Source organism: Corylus avellana, chromosome 2 (assembly GCF_965113065.1).
Source record: "Corylus avellana chromosome 2, dhCorAvel1.hap1.2, whole genome shotgun sequence".
NCBI classification, from domain to species: Eukaryota; Viridiplantae; Streptophyta; class Magnoliopsida; order Fagales; family Betulaceae; genus Corylus; species Corylus avellana.
This window is the reverse complement of record NC_142491.1, coordinates 26,621,169-26,641,006: the sequence shown is the minus strand read 5'-3', so window position 1 is coordinate 26,641,006 and position 19,838 is coordinate 26,621,169. Positions and strand designations below refer to the sequence as shown.

The 19,838-nt window shown below is 35.4% G+C and overlaps 1 long non-coding RNA gene across 1 annotated transcript; it reads left to right on the top strand.

Annotated features, from left to right (window-relative positions):
• The first annotated feature begins 9,059 nt into the window (after positions 1-9,059).
• Positions 9,060-10,326, top strand: LOC148587573 (uncharacterized). Its single transcript, XR_015911587.1, has 2 exons — positions 9,060-9,531; positions 10,043-10,326. It is a non-coding gene; the product is annotated as an uncharacterized LOC148587573 (long non-coding RNA).
• Positions 10,327-19,838: the final 9,512 nt, after the last annotated feature.

The following is a 19,838-nucleotide window of genomic DNA, read 5'->3' as shown; positions in this document are numbered from 1 at the left end:
TAGATCACCTTTAGATTGAGCAAAACACTCTACCTCAGGGTCCTCAATACTTAGCTCATACGAAGTACCCACTTGCTCGAGTAACCTGTCAAGGTATAGATCATCTTCAAATTGAGTAAAACACTCTTCCACAGGATCCTCAATGCTTAACTCACTAACAGTCTCATCAGTTATTTCTTCAATTAGACACACATTTCTGACCTCATCATGTTCAATTGGCTGTTTGCTGATGTCAAAGATGTTCAACTCCACTGTCATGTTCCCAAAAGAAATCTTCATTACCCCAATCCTACAGTTGATTAGGGCATTAGCCGTAGCTAAGAAAGGTCGCCCCAAAATCACCGAAATTTGGCTCCCAACATTCTGAACTAGTTCCGTGTCTATCACTATGAAGTCCACAGGGAAGTAAAATTTGTCCACCTTAATCAACACATTCTCAATGATTCCCCTTGGGATCTTCATAGACCTGTCAGCCAACTGGAGTGTCATAGATGTGGGCTTCAATTCTCCTAACCCCAATTGTAAGTAGACTGAATAAGGCAGGAGATTTACACTTGCTCCCAAATCCAACAAAGCCCTATCAATCCGGCTAACTCCTCTCATGCAAGAGATTGTACGACACCCAGGGTCCTTATATTTGATGGGGAGCTTGAATTGAAGGATGGAGCTGACTTGCTCGGTCATAAATGCTTTCTTTGGGACATTTGTCTTTCTCTTGACAATGACTAAATCCTTTAAGAACTTAGCATATGATGCCACTTGCCGGATAGCATCCAGAAACGAGATGCTTATCTGAACTTGTTTGAATACCTCCAAAATTTCAGCAAACTGCGCACTTTTCTTCCGGGCTTTCAATATTTTTGGATATTGAGCTTTTAGGACAAAATCCATGGGGGCATCATCAAGAATGAGTATGACTATGGTAGGCTCAGCATCTCTCTCTACATTGTTGTGACTTTCTTGCCCTTGCGATACAGCAGGGTTCTCTTTTGACAGAACCACTTGATTGTCCACTTGTCTCCCTGACCTAAGTGTGACAATGGATTGCACATGTTCCTGCCCGTGCACAGGATTTGAAGAATTTCCAATTGCAAATTGTCCCTTAGGATTGGGCATGGGCTGACTTGGGAACTTTACCTTCTCTCTTTCACCCAAGTGGTTTGCTATCTGTCCAATCTGACTCTCCAGCTTAGCAAGTGCTTGGGTGTTTACCATAGTCACATTCTTCACTTCACTTATGGATTGGCCTGTGAGCTGCATGAATTCCTTGAGAGTCTTTGAGGTATGAGATTGAAATTCCTTGAGAGTGTCTTCCAAAGACGACTGTGAAGAAGACGCTGGCACTTGATTTGGAGCTTGGAACGCAGGAGGTGGCGTTGGATGAGCCGAGTGACAGGTGGAAGAAATCCGGGTGGGTATTGATTCTAAGCATGATAAGGGGCTCCTCTCTGATTCATCGATTGGTTCTGCTTCCATGAGAAATTGGGGTGGTTCCTCCACCTTGGATTATAAGTCTCCGAGTATGGTCCACTTGCTTTCTTCCTATAATTGTTGAAAGTGTTCACTTGTTCCATCGGGCACTCGGTTAAAGTCGGTAAAGATGGACAATTCTATGCTAAATACAAAGGACTAGCACAGATGGAACAGCTATCAACATTGAATGCATTGGCTACATTGATGGACTGGCCCACAGGAAGAGCGTCGACTTTTCGGGTGAGGGCATCTATCTTCATCCTCAAATCAATGTCTTCCTTCACCTCATAGATGCCTCCTTTCTTGGGAATACGGGTAGATTCTTCTCGACAACTTGAAAAATCCCACTGCTGCGAATTGTCGGACAACTTATCCAAGGATTTGTAGGCTTCATCTCCCGTCAAACTTAAAAATGCTCCCCTATTCATAGACTCGATCATACTACGGTTGTATTGAGTCAATCCTTGGTAGACGAACTGAACGAGCCTCCATCTCTCATATCCATGTGGATGGCATTTTATCAGCAACTCCTTAAACTGCTCCCAACTCTCGAAAAATTTCTCATCCTCCTCCTGAGTGAAAGAACTAATTTCCTTTCGGCACTCATTGACGCTAGACATCGGGAAAAACTTTTTATAGAACTTGCTCAACAGGATTTCCCACAATGTGATGGATCCGGGCATGTTAGAATCCAACCATGCCTTGGCTTTATCGTTAAGAGAGAAGGGACACAGTCTCAGATGAACAAACTCCTCAGAAAAATTCTGAAATTTGAATGTGGTGCACATGTCCTTGAACTTCTCCTCGCATGACTGTAAGGATTTTCCATCTCTAAACCATGGAATGAAGGTAAGAGTTGGATGACATGAGGTTTAAGGTCAAAATGCGTAGCATTGGTTGGAGGCGATACTATGCATGAAGGGGAGTTTGTCGCAACAGGTGCGAACAAATCCCTAAAAGATCTAGTATGGTCCACATTCTTCGGTATATTTCTAGGTTGGTCTTCCATCTCAACAGTCTCTGACTCAACAGGGGTTCTAAGATTCCTCCTAGCACTTCTTTCTATTTCGGGATCTAAAGGTATCAACTCTAAGTTCAACAATCTCCGAACAAGCATACACCACACTAAAACAAACTAACCAATAAACACAAACTAATCACAAAAATAAAAGAAATAAAAATAGAAATAAATGAAAAAAACAGAAAACAAAACACACACAAAACTTACCAAAAAAATTTGGCAAAATTTTTTTTTACTCAACTGCTACCAGTCTGCTGATGTTGTCTGCAGAGGTGCGCTCAAGCGCAAGTAAGGTGTGATCGAGCATATGCACTGGCCCGTCAAAGATGCTGCTGCTGCGCTAGTGAGCTCAAGTAGCAATGGCATGCACTCAAGCATACTACACTTGATGTGCTTGTCCAAGACTGTCAGAAACTAAAAACAACTTCTTCTTCTTCTTTCTTTCTTTTTATTAGATAATAAAACAGAAACAAATAAAAAAAAATTGCAAAAAGGAAAAAAGAAAAAAAAAAAAAAAAAACCTAACTAAACTAGTAGAAAAATAAAATCAATTGAGACAAAAATTAATTTTCACAAACCAAAACAATTCCTCGGCAATGGTGCCAAAAACTTGTTTTGAGTTTTAAAATTACTCACAAGTACAAGAGTCATTTGCAATATAGCTTTTGCAAGTGCAAGGTCGAATCCACAAGGAATTGTGCCATGAAAATAAATTTGTTTCTAAATTAATTATACTTTGACCTAGTTCCAAATTTATGTGATTTTTCTTACAAGAAAATAAACTAAATGGACTTCATTAAATCAAATAATAAAAAGCACTAAGGTTTCAAAATTCAACTCACCAAATTAAAGCATACATTCTAATGTTTTGTCCATACAATCGACACGCAATCAAACCCTATGCATATTCTATGTTTTTTCATAAAATTAATCCATTGAAACATTCAACGAATCAATCCTTAATACAAATCACAAGAAATGCCCAATTGAAATCAAATCATCTAATATATCCGTTTGATTTACGAATCACAATAGATATCCAATTTCAATCGAACGATCCAATGTATCTGTTTGATGAAACATATCGAATATCCAACGTTTAATCAAAATAATAATCAATCATTCAATTAAAAGGGTAATCAAATAACAGAATTGAAATAGAACTTCAAATATATAAATGTTGGAATTGTACGAATATACATGAGAAATACAAAATTAATCGATGGTGAGGCTTCATCTTCAACCTTAGTTGAAGGTTTTAGCCTCTCATGACTACAAAAATGATCATAAAATGGATTGAAGTCATCAAAACTATTAAACCTACAATCGAGTTCAGAGCTCAAAAATTTTAAAAAGTTGGAATAATAGATTGAACAGCGGCCCCTCTCCCCGTTTTTCTCATAAAATATCCTATTTATAACCCTAAATTAGGGTTTCTAATCGCAATCCAACATGGCCGTCCAATGGGAGCTTATTATTATTTTTGTTCTTCGCCTGAGTGCGCTTGAACAGCACGTATGTGCTCTCGAGCGCAAGTTCGTCCGAACAGGCACTGCATTCCTTGGTGGCTTTTTCTCCCCAAAAATTGTCATTTCTCACATTAATTCCACACTTTTCCCTTAGCAACCTTCAAAACCCTAAAAATACAAAACTAACTCAAAACATCAGAACATAATAAAGCTAAAGGATTAACAAATGCAAATTAAAGGGGTCCAAATATGCAATATTTGGCACTCAACAATGAAAAATCCAATGATTCGAAGTTCCCATCTCCAAAATTGAGTTAGGGATGGTCCCTGTTATGTTGTTCCTGCTCAAATCTAAGACATGTAGCTCTTTTAATTGCCTGAGTTCAGGCGATATTATCCCATTTCTGTCATTGCTCATGAGGATCGAAGGGGGAAAGCTTGAGACTTGGTTGTATTGCAAGCCATTAGCACTCTTGTTTCCAAAGCCCCAAAACCCTCAGGCTTTCAAATCCACTCACATTTTTAGGAATCTCCTCACCATGAAAATTCTTTGTAAGGATAAGAGTGGTGAGATTTTTGCATTGTGGCAGCACAGATAGTGCCCAAGATAAGTTTCCAATGCTGTTGTTCGATAATGAAAGAAACAACAGCAATGTGAGCTTTGAAAAATCTTCAGGGATTGGGCTAGTCAATTCGTTCTTAGCAAGGTTCAAAATTTTCAATTCATGACAATTAGATAAGGAATTTCAATTCAACCCAGTGAAATTAACATATGACATTTGGCAACAAGAGATCTAGATCAAAAAGATGGAGGCTGGCTGGAACGAGCAGCGCAACACTGAAATTCATTTTGGAGAAGAAAATGCCAACAGTGATCACGTGTGTCAAACGTGATCACTATTCCGTTAGTCAAAACGGCTTTGACTGACGGAATAGCTAAATTGCAAAAATTGAAACTTTGGAGGTCGAATTGCAAATCGCCCGAAACTTTGGAATGTAAAGTGTAAATTCTCCCATATATATATATATATATATATATATATATATATATATATATCAATGATAAGTAGTACTGATTTAGTTTAAATCTACATAAATGGTTGATCAATTTAACAAGCACTATATATAGCAAAAGGATTATGTTTATGTGTTTTAAGAATGTAGTGTTTAATCCTTCTTTTATTAGAGTTATATTATTAGGGCTCCATTTTGTTTAGATGCATAAATGCTTTTTGTCGAAAAATTTTTTAAGGAAGATTATTTTTCTAGAAAAAATTTTTTGCTGAAAATATTTTCAGGCGTTTGGCAAAACTTGAAAAATAACATATATATATAACAAAAATGTAAGAAAATTAACCTAAAAAATTGAGTTTCGATAGTGGCCCCATTGTGGTCCAGTAGAGGCCCAGTAGTGATCCAATGGTGGTCCGACTGTGGCCCGACGGAGGTCTAGCAATGGCTGTCGGTGGCTAGTGGAGGTCCCGCATTGGCCTGGTGGTGGTCTAGGAGGTGGCCCGATAGTTTGAAAAGGATAAACTCAAACTCAGAAAATAGTTTATGAAATTTAAAAATGGAAGATGATTTTTTGGTCAAACCGAAACTATTTTCGATTTAACTATTATTTTCAGCCGCAGCAAACATTGAAAAATACATAAAATATTTTATGCTGAAGCAAACTAAACCTAAGTTTAAATTCCTTAAACTTTCTTTTTTCTCTTTTAATTAAAATTGTACAAACTGTAGAATTTTTAATCAATAATGAGATATGGCTTTGACTAATGTATTTCTAGTGGAGTCCAACTAACTTTCAAATTTATTATTTTTAACGATGGTTAATTAAAATCATCACGTTAACATTATAAAATAACAATAAGAATGTAGTTTGGAGTAATATATACCTTATTATGTGAAGTTAATTGAAATGACATTTGAGAGCTCAACCAATTAATTCATCAATATTAAATCCTTAACCAATAACTCATCTTCTCATTAAGACCGAAAGGAAAATTATGAAATTGCATCAACCACATTCAATGCCCACCACTTTTTGGGAAGAAATATGTTAGAATCTAATAAAACTTCCACATTTTGTCTATCAAAATACTAAGTGGCAAAGTGTCATTTGCTATCAACTTGGACCATGTGCCCTTTTACATCAACTTGGCAAATGGCACTTTGCCACCTAGGATTTTGATGGGCAAAATATGGGAGTTTTATTAGATTCTAGCGTTTCTCTTTTGGAAACAGGATCCTTTCACTGGAGAGTATCCAGTTAGTTATAGTGGAGAGGTATTTTTGTCTTTTCACTTTTTGAAAGAACAAAAATAACATTCCACTATAACTAACATGATCATAATTCTACTTTTTGTGCCTGAGCACTTTCACTTCTTTTTTATTCCTTTTCTTCATGCAACTTTTACTTCATTCTCTGTAAATTATCAGTTAATTATCGGTTGTTTTAAAAATTTAAGTTGATATAGAGAGAGATTTTAATATTCATCCTCACGTGTGGGCTCAAACTCATTTTTAATAGGTGAAACCCAACACCTGAAATATTTAATTTTTATCTTCTAATATATCATTGTCTACGTATATTCTCATTTTTACACTCTCAAGTGCATATTTTTTAAAGTAGTAATCAAATTCACATTAAATTTTATATGAATAATTATTGAATTTTGAATTCAATAATATTTTTTACATTGCATCAAAGAGTAAGCATTTAAAAATATGGAAGTGAGAATATATAGCATTTATCTTCCTTCTTATCTTTCCTTTAAAATCATATGAATTTATTAAGACTAGAAACTAAAATTAATGTTCATTTTTTTTAAAAAAAAAAAAAAATCATGTGATTGAATGATTAAGAAAACAAGTATACATAGTCCTTAAACTATCATTATATTGGCAATGTCTCTTCAAATTACCAATGCTATTTTTTTTTCTAATCAAAAAAGGTTGGAGTGGGAGTCCAATTGTGGCTATTCTACTTGGGCGTGAATATAGTAGCACCAACCCGTGAGAGACTGCTCAGGAGGGACCTAGACGGCGGAAACCACAAGCACACTGTTGTGCAAATTTATTTAACTCGTAAGTGCATGAATCGATTGTAGTTTAATGGATTGCAAGTGCGAGGTCGAACCCACAGAGAATTGTATTTTTGAAAGAGCAATTTAAATCTAGACTAATTAAATCCTAACCTAGTTCCAAAATGGTTTTCAATTTTGATTTTTGAAATTAAAAGACAAACATAAACTAATTAAAATAAACTAAGAGATCAAATACTAAGGTTTGGGAATTCACACTCATCGAATCATAACAACATACTTCCATGTTTATCAATATTAATCTGAAGTTCTCACAATTAAAATCTTAGATATGTTTTACTATGCTTCAACAGTTAATCAAAACCATCCCATGTATCCATTCATTGCACGAATCACAAAAGAAATTTAATATCAATTAAATCATCAGATGTATCCATAAATCACAAAAGATATCCAATCTTAATTGAAACACCAAATGTATCCATAGAACAAATCACAAGGGATATCTAGTTATTTAGGCAAATAAAATCAAGCAATCAATTATGTGAAATTATCTTAAATCATCAAGTGTATCCTTGAATCACAAAAGATATCCAAGAATTACTTCACACATTGAAAAGAAGTAAAACAATTGAAATATTAAACCCAATAAAATCAGATAAATAAAGACTTACATGAAAGTATTGATGTTCTTTATCGGTGAGGCTTCATCCCAACCTTAATTGGGAATTTAGCTCTACATAAAAATAAAACCTACATCTAAAGAAAACCTAAACTAAAAAAAAAGAAAAACTGTAGAATTTTGCTCTCTGGAATTCTATATCTTTTCTTGAATGCAAAGAGGTCTATTTATAGGCTTAGGAAATGTAACGACCTAGATTTTAAAACTCTTAGTTAAATAATATTAAATAGATTAAAAATATAATCGATAAATTAGAACAATGATATGTTGATTAATGATATTAAATAACTATTTAGTGTTAAAGGTATATTACATTGATTTTTGACCTCTTATGTATATTACTTCAATTCTAAGAATTTAGCTTCACTAATATGTTTATGGGCATAATCAAACCCAATCTAGTGAATAAATTATTTATATTGGTGTTTAGCGAAGTCATAAATTAATTTGAAGCTTTTCAGTTTTTAGCCTAAAAAGCAGTGTCTTAATTTTCATACTGTCTAAATGAGATTAAAACTGCTAAAGAAAGATATCAAGGCTAGCCACCTTTGTTGAAAGCTTAAAGTCTTCTAGTAATGATGATTATAGTAAATATCATGATTATAATTATTTAATAAGGCAAGTGGCCAATGCAAATAGATTAAAGCCCAAGTTGAATAGGAAACTTTGTACAGGCCAAAAATAGACTCAAACGAACTCGGATGAAGTCGAACCAAAAATATAAAATGTTTGTCTCGGAGTCCTCTATCTACTCTCAAAATTTCATGTCAATCGGAGTACGTTTGGACATTGAAAAATGGATCGGAATACACTGCCCTCATTTTGGACGAAAATATCAATTGGTATAGAGCATGAAATATGGACTAGGTTCATTCTTTTGATTAAATACATCTCAACCCTTAGATCAAATGTGTAAAAATAAATCCTAACCATCCATTCTCTTATAAATAGAGCCTATAGCTAAATTCACTTTCACTTGAGTTTTTACAATCTTAGAACAAGTAAAATTGTTTGCTCCTCCTTTCATTTTATTTCTTAGTTCTACTCAAATACCATATAGCCTAGATCTTTCTTGTAGTGTTCAAGCGTTTTTCTAAAACTAGCTACCTAGAGAAGATTTGGTGGAGTTTTACTTCTAAAAGATTATTGGGTAAGTGTTTCATCATGATTTATTGCTTTTATTACTTGTCCTCATTTAATTGTTTAAAGACCCAATAAAGCGTATAATGTAAAATAAAGTAATGGAACAAGTGAATTAATAATAAAGAGTTAGTGGACAAAATCAATTAAGGACTTATAATATTATCTATATATTATTTACTTTACAGTATTTACATTAAGTCATTTCTTTTAAGTCATTTCTTTTATGTCATTTAAATTTCTGTTCATATTTCTGGCGGTAAAGACTAATTGAGGTCATCCCCGAAATATGCATTTAACATTTACATTCAGTCATTTCTTTTATGTCATTTAAATTTCTGTTCATATTTCTGGCGGTAAAGACTAATTGAGGTCATCCCCGAAATATGCATTTAACATTTACATTCAGTCATTTCTTTTATGTCATTTAAATTTCTGTTCATATTTCTGGCGGTAAAGACTAATTGAGGTCATCCCCGAAATATGCATTTAACATTTACATTCAGTCATTTAACTAGTTATATATGACTATTTTATATTAATATAATAAAATGAGTAAGTAAAGATGAAGTGACGGATAATAAATAAATATAAAAAGATGAGTGTCTTTAAACAATGATATTATTGGAGAATGAACTAAGTATTGTTTGTATGTATGTATTATATGCAGAAGTGGAGCAGAATACTACACTAAGGAGAGTAAGTATGGATATACTTATTGAGTACTAGCTTTGTTTTATTGTTATAGGAATTCTTATTTTGTCTTATTGATATAATTTTGCAATACAACTACTGCATAATGTGTCTAATAAAATGGGCTGATAAGATAGCCACCTTAAGAACAAGCTGGGTGGATTGCCGCGAGGAACTGTCGGTATCTCAGTGGATGGGGGTATATAACCGTCCAAAAGGCCTAATATATAACTAAGCTGGGGCAGTGTAGTTACCAGCACTAAACAAGTAAACCTCTAAAGTGTGAGGGACATAACGGACGTAAGCGGGCTGAGAGCTCATGAGAAGAGGTCTGAAGAAAGATTATCATAAAACACAAACTAATCTGTCATTACGCTGCATTCACAACTCAATCATTATTATATATTTTAGTCTTTAATCTTATTTGTTCAAATTAGTCTTTTTAGTCTTTATATCTAGGAAAATAGATTACTCACTTGTTTGCCTATGTAAATATGATAACGTCATCTTTACATAGATCTTGATGCAGGGATAGAAAGTGAGGACGATGGTCCTTTTACTGGTTTTGATGGTTGATAGACCATCTGCTGCAGGATTTATGCTTACTCTATGGAGCAAGTCTCATTTATGTTAATCGCTTTTATTATGTATGGTGATGTGTGTAAACTTAATAGATATTACTATGTTAATTTAGGTGCCGTCTGTGGCATATATTTGGTACACCTAGTGTGTACATATGTTGTAATGAAAACCATGTTTCTATTTTATTTAATAATATATCACCTCGAGGTATTTCAGTCAGCTCAACTGTGTTGTGTAAGTTATTCCTAGGTCATAGAAAAAGAAAAAAAATATACATACTCCGCTGTAAGATTGTATTTTCTAAAGTTGCAGCGTCACGACTTCGATATTTGCTAGTTCAAATATCGGGGCGTTACAGGAAAGTCCTAAAAGTCCTATTAAACCTAGATAATTCGGAGGTCTATCTCCCAGTCAAAATAGAAGTCTAAAATCGGAATAGGATTCGTCCAAATTTGTGTCCTTTAATTGCGGGGCGATTTTGGCATAGTAACCGTCCGAATTAGGAAAATCCTATTTCATAACGAATTCTAGTATTTTGAGTTAGCTTTCCAATGACACTTGAATCACTTCAATCCGATATTTGAACAAAACGTTATGGTCAAAATACTGAGACATATGCAAAATCTGAATTTGAATCCAATCCGAAATTTTATCCAATCTAAACTTTCATCCGATTTAACCATTTCTTGGATTTAGTTAAACTTAACCACATCATCTAGGTCTTCTCAAATATATTTTCTTCCGAAAAGTGGTTTTTCTTCAATGACCTACAAAATACTAAAAACACAAAACTAACACAGAACATCAGATAATAACACAGCTACAGGATTAACTAATGTAAATAAAGGGGTCCAAATATGCAATATTTGGCACTTATGAAACACCCCCAAACTTACATTTTGCTAATCCTTTAGCAAAGCAAAACGACAAAATAAAATGAAAGCAAGAAACATAAATCCTCTTTCGTGGGAGAGACGATTGCATTTAGCATATGCAACAAGCCTTTTAAACCCCTAGGCATTCCTAGTTGACGAATGAAGTCTTGTGAGGGCTTAACAGGAATGATACCCACAAACATTGTGCACTATGTTGTTAACAAGAAAGAATTTTCACATAAACCATAGTTCTTATTCATGAATAAGCTTAAAAAGACAAACACCATCATCACAGTCAAAAGGAAATCCAAAATCAAATCACTCATAAATGGACAATTTAGACCTTATATGTTCTGAAAAGTGTAAAGTGTAATTAGCATACAATCATGAAGCTTTCAGTTTAAACTCAAGACAAGTTCCATAAAATTTTTTAAGAATCCCTAACAAATGAAACAACCAAGGCAAGATATGCATTTTTTTTTTCTGCAATGTTTAACTTCCTTAAGCTTTCTAATTGACCCATGTAACAAGTATTAGGCCAATGACTCCCAAGCTAGGTGGCTTTAGGGCACTAGATGTAGAACATCCCTAAGGGCTTATTAACTTAAGTCAAAAAGGCTACAAATTCAGATGAGCCATATCATAAATCAACACTGAACTTCACACATTTTGACGCGAACACTTAATGCTTAATGAGGCAAGAGGTCCGGTTACTTAGTGAAAAACTCAACATGATCTTTCTTTTCTTTTTCCTTCTCTTTTTTATTTATTTTTTTATTTTTTTTCTTTTCTATATCTTGCAAGCCAATGATTATTCATCAATAAGTCATCCAACAAATCTCAAAGAGAACAAACTTCAGCTCAAACATCATACCCCACAAAAAACAGGCTAATGTGCTCATAAAAATTTATCTTTAAACAAGTGAAAAATCTCTTTTACCCAAAAATAAGTCAAATGACTCAGAATCCTAATGACATAATGATGTGTTCAACCCTTTAAGCAATCCAATGAAATGCAAACCACAGTCATAGTTTAACTCAAACTTGACAGCAACATAGCACAATTTTTTTTTTTAAAAAAAAAAAAAAAATTAACATAAAATGACAAAGAAAAATAAACAAATAAGAACAAAAATAAACAATAAAAAAACAATAAACAAATAAGAACAAAAATAAACAGACAAAGTGTTTTTCCATACCCCCAAACTTGAATTACACATTGCCCTCAATGTGCAGTATAGAAATACATTACCGAAAGTAAGGAAATCTGAGTGTGAACAAGGCCAGGGGGTCCCCCAAACTTAAACATCAAAACACTTGTCAACAAAAACTAACAGCAATATTTTTTTCATAGAAACAAAACATCAAAAGATCAATTGCCATTAGAAACAAAAACAAATAAAAAGAAATGCAATATAAAGAAAAAGGAAAGAAAGAATTTGTGGAGTGAAGCCCAGAAAATAAATTGGAGGAGAAAACTTTACAGCGCTTCTCCCTATCGTGATTGTCTAACCAATCCCTTCCACCCCTTCTTCAAAACTTCATACCTCTCTGGAAGGATATTTCGCCATCTTTTGTAGAATTTCTTACTTCGAAGGATCTTCTTAGGAAAGTGGTTCCTAGATTTGTGTGCTTGTGTGCACAAGTCCTTGAGTATCTTGACATAAGATGACTCTTTGAGACATTCAGGCGATGAAGCTTTGGGCTCTTGATGTGTCTCAAGAGGGACAGTGATGCAGGCAGGAGCTTCAGTGCTCACTTCCATGTCACCGGGCAGATTAGGATCCATTGGGGGCTCACTATTCTCATGGTGCTCAACTTGCTAAGGGTGCTCAACTTGCTCCTGTTTCTCTTCCTCCTCTTTGTTATCCACAATTTTCTCACTCTCTAGTGTGATGATGACTTGGACATGTTCATGATAAGAATTTTCGGAATCATCCTCATCAATCATGTAGTGTCTTTCAGCCATCAGCTGACTTTGAAGCTCTTCTTCCTCTATTCTGTTGAAGTCAGCAACTAGATGACCGATCTGTCCTTCTATCTTGGTCACAGCCTGCATAAGTTCTTGTATGTCTTGTATGGCTTGGGAGTTGGAATTCTTGAGCTCTTGTATAGCTTGATTATTGCTCATGTTAGTATTCTTCATATCATGCTTTATCTCTTGTATGTTCTTATCCATTGATTGCATGAATGCTTTCATCATGTCTTCAAGTGATGACTATGGTGCAGGCTGTGGCATTTGAGTAATGGATTGATCCGCAGGTGGTTGAGCTTGGTGATCGAATTGTGGATATTCTGAATGGTGCATAATTGGTGAGCATAATTTCCTGTTGCCTGAGCTGACCATGAGAAATCAGATTGATTATTCCATCCCGGGGTGTAAAAATTGGAATTTGATTCAAACCTCGGGGTGGAGATACTAGTATTCATTTGCTCATATGAAAAATCAGAAACTTGTCCCCAATGTGGACAATTACTAGAACTATGATAAGGATTGGAGCAGTATGAGCATGACTCATATGTGTACAAATTTTGAGAGTAGTTGGTAGGAGCTGGTGTCTTATAACTAGGAGATGCATTAAAATCATTAAAATGAAAATTCATGCTTCCCCCTCACTTTTTAGCACATAAAACATTAACCATTTTATATATATATATATATATATATATATATATATATATATATATATAATAAACTAAAAAAAAACAACTAACACAATAGAAAAAATTAAAACTAAAATTTAAAAACGCACAAAAAGGACCCAAAATAAATTTTTGGCAAAGATCTACGGAACTACTACAATTGCTGCCTTTGCTGTGATGTGTGCTCAATCGCACTTGAGTGAAGATGCGGCAGTTAACGAGCGCAAGTGCACTTGAGCTTGCTTTCTTGGCCCTGACTGCACTCGATCATAGCAGTGTTGCGATTGATCGCACTAGCTGGGGTGTGCGAATGGTGCTGCGGCAGTAAAACAAGCCAAAAAAAAAACAAAACAAAAAAAAACTTTTTTTTTTTTTTATTAGTAACACAAATAAAACAAAAGAAATTGCAGAAAAATAAAATCCTAATTATAGCTAGTAGAAGAATAAAACTAATTTAGAAATCAATTGGTTTCAAAAATTGAACAATTCCCCAGCAACAGCACCAAAAAACTTGTTGTGCAAATTTATTTAACTCGCAAGTGCACGAATCGATTGTAGTTTAATGGATTGCAAGTGCGAGGTTGAACCCATAGAGAATTGTGTTAAGTGCTAAAATATTCATATTTTCAGCCCTTAACTTACATGTTTTAATCCTTTGGTTTTAGTTAATTAGGCTATTTTAATTTCTTTTTGTGTTTTCCATACTTTTGCAAGCTTTTCGAAGAAAATGAAGTAAATCTAGAAGATTTGGGCTCAAAGAGAGAAGATGGGAAAAATGGGAGCCCCTGACACTGTGATCGATCACAGGTTCCCTGTGATCGAGCGCAGTACTAGAGAAGACAACACATGAAGCAGGCCACGAGCGTTCGAGCGCACAACAGAAAAGGCTCGATCCAAGCCTGTGATCGAGCGCACACGGGTTGCAATCCATCGCACTCGTGCGCATGAGGCACATCAAAGCTGCAGCTAGAATGCTAATATTTCCATATTAGGGTTTTCCAACTCCCAATTGTAATAGGTTTTGAAACCCTATGAAATTCCTAGGTTTACTAGTTTGTCAAGGACTTCTAAAGCCTATAAATAGACCCTTAAGCCTCTAGAGTATGTACACTTTGGAAGGAGACAACTTTGGGGAGAGGAATTTGGAGGCTACTTCTAGGAGTAGTTTTCGGTTCTTTCTTTCCCTTTACTTTTCCTTTATTTTCATTATATGTAACTAACTCTTTAGGAGGGCTAGATTGAAGCCCTAATTATGCTTATTTAATATTTCAATATTGTCGCCTCCGTGATGATCATAATGTGATATTTAACTTGATTAATTCATGTTTCCATGAATTCTTCATATGTATGTGACTGGCCATTATATGCATACGGTATGGACTAATTAGTTACATCAATTTGGATAACCGAGTCCTGGGTTTAATAAAAGTAACAAAAAAAATCCATACTGGGTTCTTGGGTTAATCAACATGGGGAACCGGGAGTATATACCCATGCCCTAGGCTTTATGTGTTTGTCGATTTTCACAGAATATATGCTTTCCTAAAGAACAACTTAGTATACACCCATGCTAAATCCTTTAGGAAAGAAAAGAGTTAGAGTATACACCCATACCTAACTCGTTGCTTAGGGAAATCAATAGCTTAAGGAGTATGCACCCATGCCCTTAGGTTGACAAACATTAGATATACATGACATGATCAAAACATTGGCATATTGATATATTATCTAAATATAATTAGTGTTGGATATCAAAGCCCTACCTTTAGTCTTTCATTTATCTTTAGATCTTTTTATTTCTTTTTCAATATATCAATTCAGTGACAAGTTGATATTTTTAATTAATTCTAAATAAAATCACAATCCTCATGGAATCGATCTAGTACTTGCTGCACTATACTATTGTTTTGATCTTGTGCACTTACAAGTTAAAACGTATTAAATATTATCTATTAATTTAGGTAGTATTTGGCACAACAAGTTTTTGTCGCCGTTGCCGGGGATTGTTTGATTTTGTTTGGAATTTTTTTTTCTTTTAATTTATTTTTGCTTTAAAATTTTCTATTTTTATACTCTTTTCCGCAGTTTCTGTGCCTCTGGAGGTGCGCTCAAGCACCCAACCAGGGCTATCGAGCGCACCTCACGGTGCGATCGATCGTACATCCAAAGAGCAGTACAGTACTGCGATAATTATAGATTTGATTTTTTTTCTGTTGTTTTATGTAGGGTCAGTTGAGTCTGCATCTTCGTAAGTCCTACATTGAGGCAATTTCTAACCAATACATGAACGCAGCATTCTCTAGAGTGGGGAACAGCCGCTATTTTGATTCCTTTAACCCAACATGGAGCCAACAGTCCAATCTTTCATGGCAAGCTCAAGCTCCTAGAAATCATTCATATTCCTCTCAATCGGATCCACCACTACAAGATCAGCTGGATGCCATGCAAAAGACATTAAATATACTTGTAAAATCCATGGCTAGTCGAAACATCTCTCCTATTCAGCCAGCCACCCAACTCCAGCAATTGATGACTGATCAAGAACAAATCAATACAAGGATCGATCAAGCGTTTCAAAGAAATGATCAAGCCATTCAAAGACTGGAAGTACGAATGGGACAATTTGACAAGGAGCGGAGTGCATTCCCCATCGATTGGCCTCAATAGTACCAAGAAGAAACACCTCCTCCAAAAAGGTCTGCATTAGAAGAAGCAATTGCTGCCTTCGAAAGATAGTGTGCTGACTTTGCAAAACATACAACAGCTCATCTTAGCCGCATGGAGGAAAGAGAGCAATGATTTGAATGGTTGGAGGCCCACCTCAAACAAAAATCAAATACACTTAAAGAAGACGAAGAGTGTCAAAATCAGTTGGTGGCCAATCCTAATGAGCATTACATGGAGGAAGAGTGCACATACTATCATGAGCAAGTTGTCATGTTAAAGAGAGAAGAGGTGGTTGAAAATCAAGTGGAAGAGGGGAATGGGGAGCAAACCAAAGTTCAAGAGGAGCTACATCGGGAAAAAGAAGAGAGCACTAAGCTTTTTCACCATTAGCTCTTATTCTTGAAACACCAAGAGGCCAAGAGAGAAGCCTATTAGAGCTACCACATGAGCAATTTGAGGACATCGAGATAGAAAAGCTTCTTGAGTTTTCTTCTTACTATATTCCAGTTCATGATTCCCCACTGGATGAGCACCTGTTTGAGAAAACTCAGAGTGGTCCTCCCCGATCTAAAAACACTCGGAATCACCTTGCAGCAGAAAAGATTCATTCCCTTTGGTGCAAGAGAAGGAAAGATTGGTGCTTCAAGTTTAAAGTACCACCGTCTCGCTGAAGACATTAAACTTAGCGCTCATGAGAGGCACCCCATAGCATATCCTTTTTATTTTGTTGTTTGTTTTATTTATATTTTGTTGTTTGTTTTCCTTTGTGTTTTATTTTACTTTAGTGTTTTAATCTTTCGAGTCCTTGGTCAATTTTGTTACATTCTGTTACTGCGATTGAGCGCACCCTGAGTGCGATCGAGCACACTAACCAACTTTTGGCTGCATTGCATTCTATTAGTACGATCAAGCACACCATGTGTGCGTTCGAGCGCACATCACCCAAACACGCACTCCACCGCGCGAGTACGATCAAGCGCACCATGCGTGCGATCGAGTGCACACTCAGGCAGCAAGCCACATGACCTATTTTTGGTCACTTTCCCTCATTCCCCACATTCTTTTCTTCCCTACGCCACACACACTCCATCACTGCACATCACCTCTACCGGCACACCACCCCTTATCCCTCACTTCCACCGGTCTTCAACCACCACCTCACCGCACCTCCACAACACCACCTCACAACCACACAACCCGTTTTCTCTTCACACAACACATCACACACCCAACTCCTACTCCCCCAACTTCCATTTTTACATAATTTTTGCAAATTGTGGGTGTTTCACCACCCACATTTGCATCTCTGTGGTTGGGTTTTCATCTTTTGCAAGGGGTTTTGGGATGTCGTTGCCATGCCTTAGCAACCTTGGTCATCACAGTGCACACCAGGTGTTCGACAGAATTCCCGAACCAAGCATCTTCTTCGGGACAACTTTGAGCAGGGACCACAGTCTGGCTGAAGACGTTAAACTTAGCGCTCATGGGAGGCACCCCATAGTTATCTTGTTATTTTATTTTTGTCTTTGTGTACTTTCATTTCATCTTTTTATCTTTAGTTTTGTTTCATTCTACTTGTTTTTGTGTTTTGATGTTTTGCAGGGATAAGTGTGCTTCAATTCAAGTTTGGGGGTGTGCAATGAGCCATGCTATTTCAAACAGTTTGTCCATCTCCCGAGTAAATTCTTTCCATATTATACACACATTTGGGACAATGTGTAATTTAAGTTTAGGGGTATGGGGGACACTTTACACACACTTTGTCCCAGTTTTATTTTATTTTTATTTGTGAAAAATCATAAAGAAAAAAAATATATATGCATGTTCATGTTTGTCTTAAAATTTTGGTTGATCTAAAAGAATTGTGGCTTGACATTATCAGTGAGCTTAAAATTTTGAATACATGATCTGATGAGTGAATCTATTAGTTTGATTACTTGTTTAGAACAGTTGAAAAATCACATGTTTGATCTAAGCACTCAAGCACATTAGCACATAATTTGTGAGGTATGACATGAGGTCTGATATGTGTGTTTCTGTATCTTGGATGAGACTGGATGATTTATTAGATGGACACTTTGGCATATTTGTGGAAAAAAAAAAAAGAAAAAAAAGAATAAATAAATGATCATTGATTGGCTTTTCACTGAGTAACTGGACCTCTCGCCTCAAAACATTGAGTATTCACGTCAAAAGGTGAAAAATTTTGGGGTTAAATTCACTTTACCTCCCTGAAGTTTCAGGAGTTTTTCAATTCGAACCCCAATGCTTAAAAATTGGCAATGTACCCCCCTAATGTTTCAAAAATTTTCAATTCAGGCCCTTCGTTACTAATTTCCGTCTAATTTGATGAAAATCATCCCACGTGCATCTCACGTGGGATTTTGATGCCCTCTATTCCAATTTTGCACTCATTAAAACATATGAAATTACATAATTACCCTCATTAAAACCTATGAAATTGAGAGTAATTACATAATTTCGTAGGTTTTAATGAGGGCAAAATTGGAATAGAGGGCATCAAAATCCCACGTGAGACACACGTGGGATGATTTCTATCCAATTATACGAAAATTAGTAACGGAGGGTCTGAATTAAAATTTTTTAAAACATTAGGGGGATACATTGCGAATTTTTAAACATTGGGGGGATACATTGCGAATTTTTAAACATTGGGGTTCAAATTGAAAAACTCCTGAAACTTCAGGGGGTAAAGTGAATTTTCTCCAAAATTTTGATTTGATTGATGTCATGGTTAGTTTGGTTTTGTAGCCTCTTTGACTTGAGTTAGTAGGTCCTTAGGGGTGTCTCTACACCTAATGCCCTAAAACCATCTGGTTTGGGAGTCATTGACTTAACACTCGCTACAAGGGTCAATTAGAAAGCTTAAGGGAACCAAACATTACACAACTTGACAAAAAAAAAAAAAAAGAGAGAGAGAGAAAAATAAATATGCCATGGTTGTTCACTCTAATAGGGATTTCAGTGAATTTTGAGATATAGAGACATTACACATTGGAAAGATTTGAAAGCCTCATAATTTTGTGCTAACTCACCTTACACTGTTTTCAAACTTGTTATGTTTTAGCATGTCCTCTGTAAGTAATTAAACTTTGAGATTTCAATTCATTGTGAAGATGGAGTTTATCATTTTAAGCTTGCTAATGAATGAAAATCATGATCTTAATTTTTGGAATAACATGAACTGTGCATGATGTTTGTGGGTAACATTTTTAGAAAACCCTCACGAGACTTCACTCGTCCTCTGGGGAATTCTTAGAAGTTTAAAAGGCTTGTTGTATATGCTAAATGCAATTGTACATCCCACGAAAGATGGATTTATCTTTTTGTTCTCTGTTTTTCATTTTTGTTGTTAGTTTTGTATTGCTAAGGGACTAGCAATATGTAAGTTTGGGGGTGTGTTAAGTGCTAAAATATTCATATTTTCAGCCATTAACTTATATGTTTTAATCCTTTGGTTTTAGTTAATTACGCCATTTTAATTCCTTTTGTGTTTTCCATAGTTTTCCAGACTTTTGAAAGAAA